This window comes from Amblyomma americanum, chromosome 5, assembly GCF_052857255.1.
Source record: "Amblyomma americanum isolate KBUSLIRL-KWMA chromosome 5, ASM5285725v1, whole genome shotgun sequence".
NCBI lineage: Eukaryota > Metazoa > Arthropoda > Arachnida > Ixodida > Ixodidae > Amblyomma > Amblyomma americanum.
In genome coordinates this window covers 77,446,083-77,453,841 of record NC_135501.1, presented here as the reverse complement: position 1 = coordinate 77,453,841, position 7,759 = coordinate 77,446,083, and the positions used below count along the sequence as shown (strand labels likewise).

The window sequence follows — 7,759 nt, the reverse complement described above, 5'->3', positions numbered from 1 at the left end:
TTCCGAATGCTTTACGGCCGAGACCCAGTAGAACCACTCGGTATCCTGAAGCAAAGCTGGGCAGGGGACATTGAGGCACCCGGGGAGCTAGCGAGTGCTCCCGCTGAGTATTTGGAAAATCTGAAAGCACAGCTCAAACTCGCGGCCGACATTGAGGAGGTAACGACTAGAAAACAGCAAGAGGCGTACTCGTCGCACTACAACAAGCACGCAATGGTAAAAACCTTTCGCGAAGGTGAGGCGGTCCTCGTTTTTGATGACAAGAGGCCAGGGAAAATGTACCCAAAGTGGATAGGGCCGGCGGTGGTGACAAAAAGGTACCGCGAGCACTCGTAGTATGTGCAGATGAGTGATGGTCGCCGCATGCAAATACATGCAAATAAGCTACGCCCTTACGTCGGGAAGGTAGGTTCGGTGAGCGTCATATTTGATGGCGACTGCAATTTTGGAGAAATCTATTATACCCCGCGCGCAAGCAACGTCCCGAAGGACCGGGTAATGCCTATGCCGGATAAAACAAGCCACTTAGACAGGGATGCAGCGGAGCTGGTGCACGCCACGTTCGAGCAGCACTAGGCATTATTTGATAACAAACCGTCGATCGCGCGCGTGGGCGAACGCAGCATAAAGCTCGCAGAGGGGGCAACTCCAAGGTGAGGCCACCCTCATAGAGTCCCAGAGGCTTTCAAAGACGAAGTATCGAGGCAAATTGATGAGCTCCTTCCACAAGGCCTCATCTACCCCTTCAAAAGCCCTTTTGCACACCCGATCATGTGCGTTCCCAAAAAAGGCGGGTCGGCACGTCTTTGCATAGACTACCGAGCGCTGAACGCGGTGACCGAGACCGACCAGGAGCTGATCATGCGAGTCAGAGCCGCGAGGTTCATAACACTTCTGGACCTCAGGCGCGGCTATTGGCAGGTACCACTCGCTCAGGATTCTCAGCTTCCGACAGCGTTCATCTCGCACCTAGGTTAATTTGCCTGGCGGGTGATTCCTTTTGATCTTAAGAACGCAGCAGCAACCTTCCAACAGAAAACGAACCAGTTGCTAGCCGGGCAGGAAGAATACGCTTGCGCCTATCTAGACGATATCGCCGTATTCAGCCAATTTCTAGAAGCGCATATCCATCATTTAAAGCGGGTATTTTGCACTCTGGAGAGGGTGGGCTTGCACGCTAGCTCGGAGAAGTGCCAGGCAGCGATGCCTTCAATCTGCTACCTGGGGCACGTTGTCGGCTCAGGCCGGCATGGCCCAGCCAAAGAGAAAATTGAGGCATCGAAGGAATTCAAGCCCCTAAGACAAAAAAAGAATTGAGGTGCACCCTTGGGCTGTGCCGCTACTACCGTAGCTATGTTCCCAATTTTGCAGAAATCGCTCTGCCACTAACATGCCTGACAGGAAAAGGCGTGCCGAACAAAATACCGTCGCCAGATGACGCGGACAAAGCCTTGAAAGCCCTGAAGAAAGCTCAAAGCGAGGCGGTTTCACTGACCACTCCGGACCCGCGAAAGCCGTATCTGCTTTTTACAGACGCGTCGGCAGTAGCAGCCGGTGCCTGCTTAGCGCAGCTTTCTGACAACGGCACTGAGGCGCCGATAGCCTTCGCCAGTCACAAGTTCACACCATCGCAGATGCGGTGGGCGGCAATCGAGAGGGAGGCATTCTGGGTAATCTGGGCATTAAAAACGATTGAGACGTGGGTGTGCGCCGCCACCGTGACTGTCATCACTGACAACAATTCGATCTCCTTTCTTACGAGCAGTGTGCCTCAAAGAGCAAAGCTTAGGCGCTGGACTCTTGCACTCCAACGCTACAACGTTACCATTGAACATCGCAGAGGAGCCGACCACGCTAACGCAGATGCCTTGTCTACAATATCCAACGCTTGTTGGGATAGTGCACGGGCTGACATGCCGCATTGACCGCTGGGGATAGTGGACCAGAGAACTGTGTGCATGGTCCACAAACTGTACTCGTTGTACTCAAGAAAGGCGCGCGTCGATCGAACGAAAGTGTGGGATTTCCGTGCCTGTTTTTTTTGTCTATATTTTGTGGACCTTAGTAGCATGTATCTGTGTGTGAGACGAAGGGTCGCAGCATGCGGTCTGGCAGGCTCCGGTTGCTTGCTCGTGCAGAGGTACTCAACCACCTCAACCGCCACTTGTCGAACCCTTTTTGTTGTTTGTTGCCTCGGCTTATCTCTGAATAGATTAGCCGGGTCTTAGGGGAAGGTGTAGGGTTCGGCAAGCTGTCGCATCTTTTCTTATTTGTGTTGCGAATATTCCGCGAGAAAGCAGTGACCTAGGCTGCGCGTCCGGTTTTGTTCTATTTTGTTTTGCTTTGGTGCACGGCGTTAGAAGGGGACTCATGGCTTTTTGGTTAGTCTCCCCATTCGTCCTTGCGGTTTCCTTCGCCGCTCCGGACGGCGGGGCTACCTGCCGGCCTCGACAATGGACCCCTGTCTCCTTGGCGAAGCATTGCGAGACCACCTAGGGACGAACGCTGGGGTAAGAGAAAACGCTGACATCAGTTCTGAGCATTCCTATTCGTCAAAACTGATGAGTCACAGTTTGCAGTTTATTTTTACGTGTGGACAGGGGCGCGGGCATCTTCGGGGTGTACCCGCGAAGGGAGCCGCGCCCGTGTGCTTTTTCTATACCTACTCCTAGCTGGGAGGCGCTCGGTCTGGCGGAGTGCGGAGGGAGTGACCGTTGACAGCTGGTGCAAGGCGCGCCAGTTTGGCTGTTGGGACGCGGTGTCCCTCGCCTCTTTGCAGGCGGACGGCTAGGTCGGCCGCGGATAGTTGTGGACGTATACTGACTTTTGACTGTAGCCATCTGCAAAATAGCCTGTATAAAAGTTCGTTTCTCACTAAATCGCTTCGCCTGCAACTCATATCATCGAGAAGCATTCAAGCGGTGCATCCAGTTTCTGGAAATCACCGGACCAACAGCACCGGCAAACGTTTACTCAATGCTTAACCACAAACCAATTTTTTTGTTTTTTTCTCCTGAAATAATGAAAAGGTATTAACTTGGTCAAAACTCTGATGTAGCGCTCTCAGTGCAGTCTCATGTACCCCAGTTTCCATGCCTTGAAAAGATACTCTTAAATTCGCATGCATTGGAATCTGTAGCCATAAGATTTATATTGACATCGCTCATAAGTATGAAAGGAAGTTTAATAGAAGCTAGATAGTCAACCAGGCACTCGGTAAATTGAAAAAAGTCTGCTTATGAACCATGGGTGGTTGGTGCATTGCAGTAATAATAACGTGTGACAAAGATATAGAAAGGCATTGATAATTGAGAGTTTCGACCAAAAATTCTTCAATTACAGTAGGCGTGTAGCAGTCTTTCACATAAATTGCAAGACCACCGCCTATTCCATGAAGCCTCGTCAAACCATTGTACTTATAATCATCAAAATAAATAGATTCATCCTGTGTGGAAAGCCAGGTTTCAGATAACAAACAGCATCGAACTTTGTTCGCAGTGACGAAAGTAGGAGGGAGCTGAACTTGATTCCAATCTTCATTTTAAGAAGTATGGATACCTGGGAAACTTGGCAAGAGTTTGTTGTGGGTGGTACAGCGTGAATGAGAAGAAAGAAAAATTAGAAGACGACACAGGAAAGCTTTACCTCCCAACTGATCTTCTTATTGAGAAAAAAAAACACACTTTATAAATCACAGTTATAGGGTGCTGAAGTGCTTACATCACTGGCCCAAAATCCTTTCAAGGGGTGTACCTTTAACAACTCATCTGCTACTCGGTGAACCCGGTGTCCAATAACTAAGACTTATCAAGAACCGAGACCTCCTCTACAAAGAGCAATAAAAAGGATAGTAGTCCAGATTGTGGAGTAGCATAAAACGGATAACGGACTTCGAATAGAGAAGAACACGCGGGCGCAGACTAGCAACTAAATTTTATTGGAAAAACATGTGAAATAAATAAGATGAAACATGCACGAAACCAAACAAAAAAACAAACGCATCGAAGAATACACTGCGGATGGAAGCCTTCTATCGAGGAAGGCTATCTCATTTTCCTGTAATGCCACGGATGGTATCGCCACATTCGTGTGTGTGTTCTTAGCCATGCAATAAGCTTCGAAGATTTCCCTGCCTAACTGGTTGCTGCTGTAGTAATGGACCTCTTTGTTATGAATGTCAGGCCGGCAAAGGTTGTCATTTTGATCTTTGCAATAACTGCAGTGCTGTACTAGGTGGGAAGAAGGGGGTTTTAAGGCGAGAGCCTTTTATGACTCATACTCCCGGTCGAGGTCCTGTTCGTCCGCTGTATCGCCAACCGGAAGTCACGACAACAGAAGTGACAGCATAGGATCGTTCAGCTCATTACGGTCTTTAATTCGATAACAAAAAATTCTTTGTGCAAGATTGGATTCGAACAAACATCTTTCCGATCAGCAGCCGATCGTGCTCTACAACGCAGCTTGCTGCCAACGCTTATGCATTTCTCCTCGTGTTGGACGCTGGAGAGTGTTTCAGGGAAGGAGTCGAATCAGACGGATGCCTCCCAAACGCCCTCCAGTGTCTCCAGCATTTAAGATTCACAGACAGTAGTTTACTTAATCAACATCTTAACCAGACATCAGTTAGTAACACATGCACCAACACCACTCTAAAGGCTTTCCTCTCGCTGCACTTCAGGTAAACAAAGTGCCCCCTGAATATTTTTCATCTAGAGGGAATTCTAATAATCTTTCAGTGTGATGCTTATGCACCTGTCCGCCTGGCCGTAATACACCTTTCCACAAGAGAAAGGTACCCAATACATGACGCCTTTTTTTCAGTTTATGAACTTTTCTGCGTGTGCAACTGAGCACTGCCGATTATCTTTTCTAAGAGAGCCCGGATTCAGCTTCTTGAGCGCAGCAGCGCGTACTTTCTCAACTTTTTGTTCGGCGAAGAACACCACCTGCATATTCCACCGCGCAGCGATCTTCTTCAGAAGATGTGCGACACCGTGCATATACGGGATGTACACGACTTTCCTTCATGCCTATTCCTGCTGCCATTGAAGATGAGGCGCCGCCTTTAGCTTCAGCTTGCACAGGATTCTTTCCGCTAACCTTGCAAGAATGCTGTCTTGATCTATTAAAAAATCGAATATAAAGCCTTGGATCGGTTTCGTATTGAAATGCTGCCAATATTTATGCATAGAAGTTCTATTACTCTTGTGATGATAGAAAAAGTTGAGCCCAAGAAGACATCTGCATAATCGAAGTTCCAAACACATGGCTAGAGGTGCGTCCAGGTCAGTCAATTTCTCAACCACCTCCAGTTTACAGTCAAAAGAGAATTAAAGCTCCTTTTCCTTATGACAATGCCAATCACAATCACGGCAACCAAATTTTCTAAGAATTTTGACCCTTCCTCCTGATTTTGCCCTTGAAACAATTTATGTCCTCACCTTGTCTGCCGTAAACAAAAAATTGAGAAAATTTGAGACACATTACGGCTCTCGACCCTGTGTATACTATGTAGACGTAGCAGGGCCATCACCCATGGAATTTTACTCGGCTGCTCTTTTATACCAGGAAATGAACGTTGACATATTCTCCTTCCAAGCCCAGAATTCAGTGCGAGCCGAGGAAGTAAAGATAGCGCTTGCTGCCGCCCACGCCAATTCGAGATTCATCATGACGGACTCCCGAAAAGCTTTTGATCATTACTTTGCAGGCGAGATCTCCCCCTTTGTCGCTTGTATTTAAGACGGACTGCCGCTGATCGCACACCGAAAAGAATCATTCGGCTCCTGGCCACCAGAACTTACGAGATAATGAGACCGCGGATGCCTGCACTGTGGGGAGACCTGTGATATCTTCCACATGGTGTGTACATGTACTCAAAATCCCCACCTCCCCCTTCCCCTATCCCTTCCCGAGAGACACGAGAGACTACCCTCTTGAACTGTTCCTCGCTTGATTCCCAAGAGTGAGAGAAATGTAACTTTAATTTGCACCCGTGAAAACTGAAGGGCGAGAAGGCTATAGCCTCAACCGCCATTCATTCCCTAAACCGTCGCGCGGAATCCCTTGGGACTCGGCGGCGGTCAGGGCGGGACCGATGACTTTGCGTTGTTCTTCTGCTTCGGGGTTGAGCAATACGATCTCCCAGGATTGTACATTTTTATTCGGGTCGTTATAGAAAGGGCAGCTCCAGACCATGTGGACTAGATCTACAATGCTTTTGCAGTGCATACATCTAGGATTAAAGACTTCTGGATACCATTTACTGTAAATAATAATGCCACCAGAACTTACGAGATAATGAGACCGCGGATGCCTGCACTGTGGGGAGACCTGTGATATCTTCCACATGGTGTGTACATGTACTCAAAATCCCCACCTCCCCCTTCCCCTATCCCTTCCCGAGAGACACGAAAGACTACCCTCTTGAACTGTTCCTCGCTTGATTCCCAAGAGTGAGAGAAATGTAACTTTAATTTGCACCCGTGAAAACTGAAGGGCGAGAAGGCTATAGCCTCAACCGCCATTCATTCCCTAAACCGTCGCGCGGAATCCCTTGGGACTCGGCGGCGGTCAGGGCGGGACCGATGACTTTGCGTTGTTCTTCTGCTTCGGGGTTGAGCAATACGATCTCCCAGGATTGTACATTTTTATTCGGGTCGTTATAGAAAGGGCAGCTCCAGACCATGTGGACTAGATCTACAATGCTATTGCAGTGCATACATCTAGGAGAAAAGACTTCTGGATATCATTTACTGTAAAGAAGAGCATTTGGAACCACCCCGGTTTGCAATTTCTGCCACTTTATTTTCTCTTTCCTACTGAGCTGTTTATCTGCTGCTGAATAGGCCTTGCGACCGAGCTTATAATGAGAAATTACATCATGGAATGTTGTGAGTTCGTCACCCGATGGGAGGTATTCCTCGTGTGGAGGCGGCGCGTCAGCGGCGATTGACTGCAAAGTGAGCCCTCGGGAGGTCGCGTTCGGCTTCTTGTTCCCAAACAGACCCTGATGAGCCGGGGACCGGATTCTTGAGATTAGCTGTGATGGTACTTGCCCTTCTCTCAGAATTTTGGCGGCTTCAGCAGAGATTCTGCCCATATCATAGTTCTTAATGGCTGTCTTAGAGTCACTCACTATCATTCTTGTACCGTTTTGTAGTGCAGCTATAGCAATGGCAACTCCTTCTGCATTTGGTGCACTTGTGTTTTAAACAGTGCAGCACGAGACAGGGTCTCCACTCTCACGAACCACTATCGCTGTTTGTGCTGCCTTCCGATCGTATTTGACAGCGTCCGTGTAGAGCACATCTGATCTACCTCGAAATTTGCTCGGTAGGGCCACAGCCCTATCTTTGCGTCTACCTTGGTAAAATACCGGATGCATGTTCTTTGGCAGCGGTGAAATATTGAGTCTATCCCTGGTTGCTCTAGGTATGTTATCTGTCCGCTTTGAACACTTGTAGGGTTCGGACCCCAGAGGCTCCAAGATTTTCCTCCCAGTTTTTGATTTTTAAAAGCCTTTGATACTGCGTGAGGGCAGCGGCTTCCATGAGCTCATTCAGATTGTTGGAGAAACCTAGGTTTAGAATCTCTACCGTCGAAGTGTTCGGAGGAAGACCTAGTGCGATTTTGATCCCTTTTATGATTATGATTTCAATTTTGTCCTTTTTTGCTTTGGCCAGTTCGAGATAGGGGGCAACGTATAACACTCGGCTTAAGAAGAAATCTTGAACCAATCTCAAAAAATTGGCCTCCT

At 48.3% G+C, this 7,759-nt stretch overlaps 1 pseudogene; it reads right to left on the bottom strand.

The window, feature by feature from the left end:
- Positions 1 to 6,508: 6,508 nt before the first annotated feature.
- Positions 6,509 to 7,553, bottom strand: LOC144133985 (uncharacterized; annotated as a pseudogene).
- Between the last annotated feature and the right edge of the window lie 206 nt (positions 7,554 to 7,759).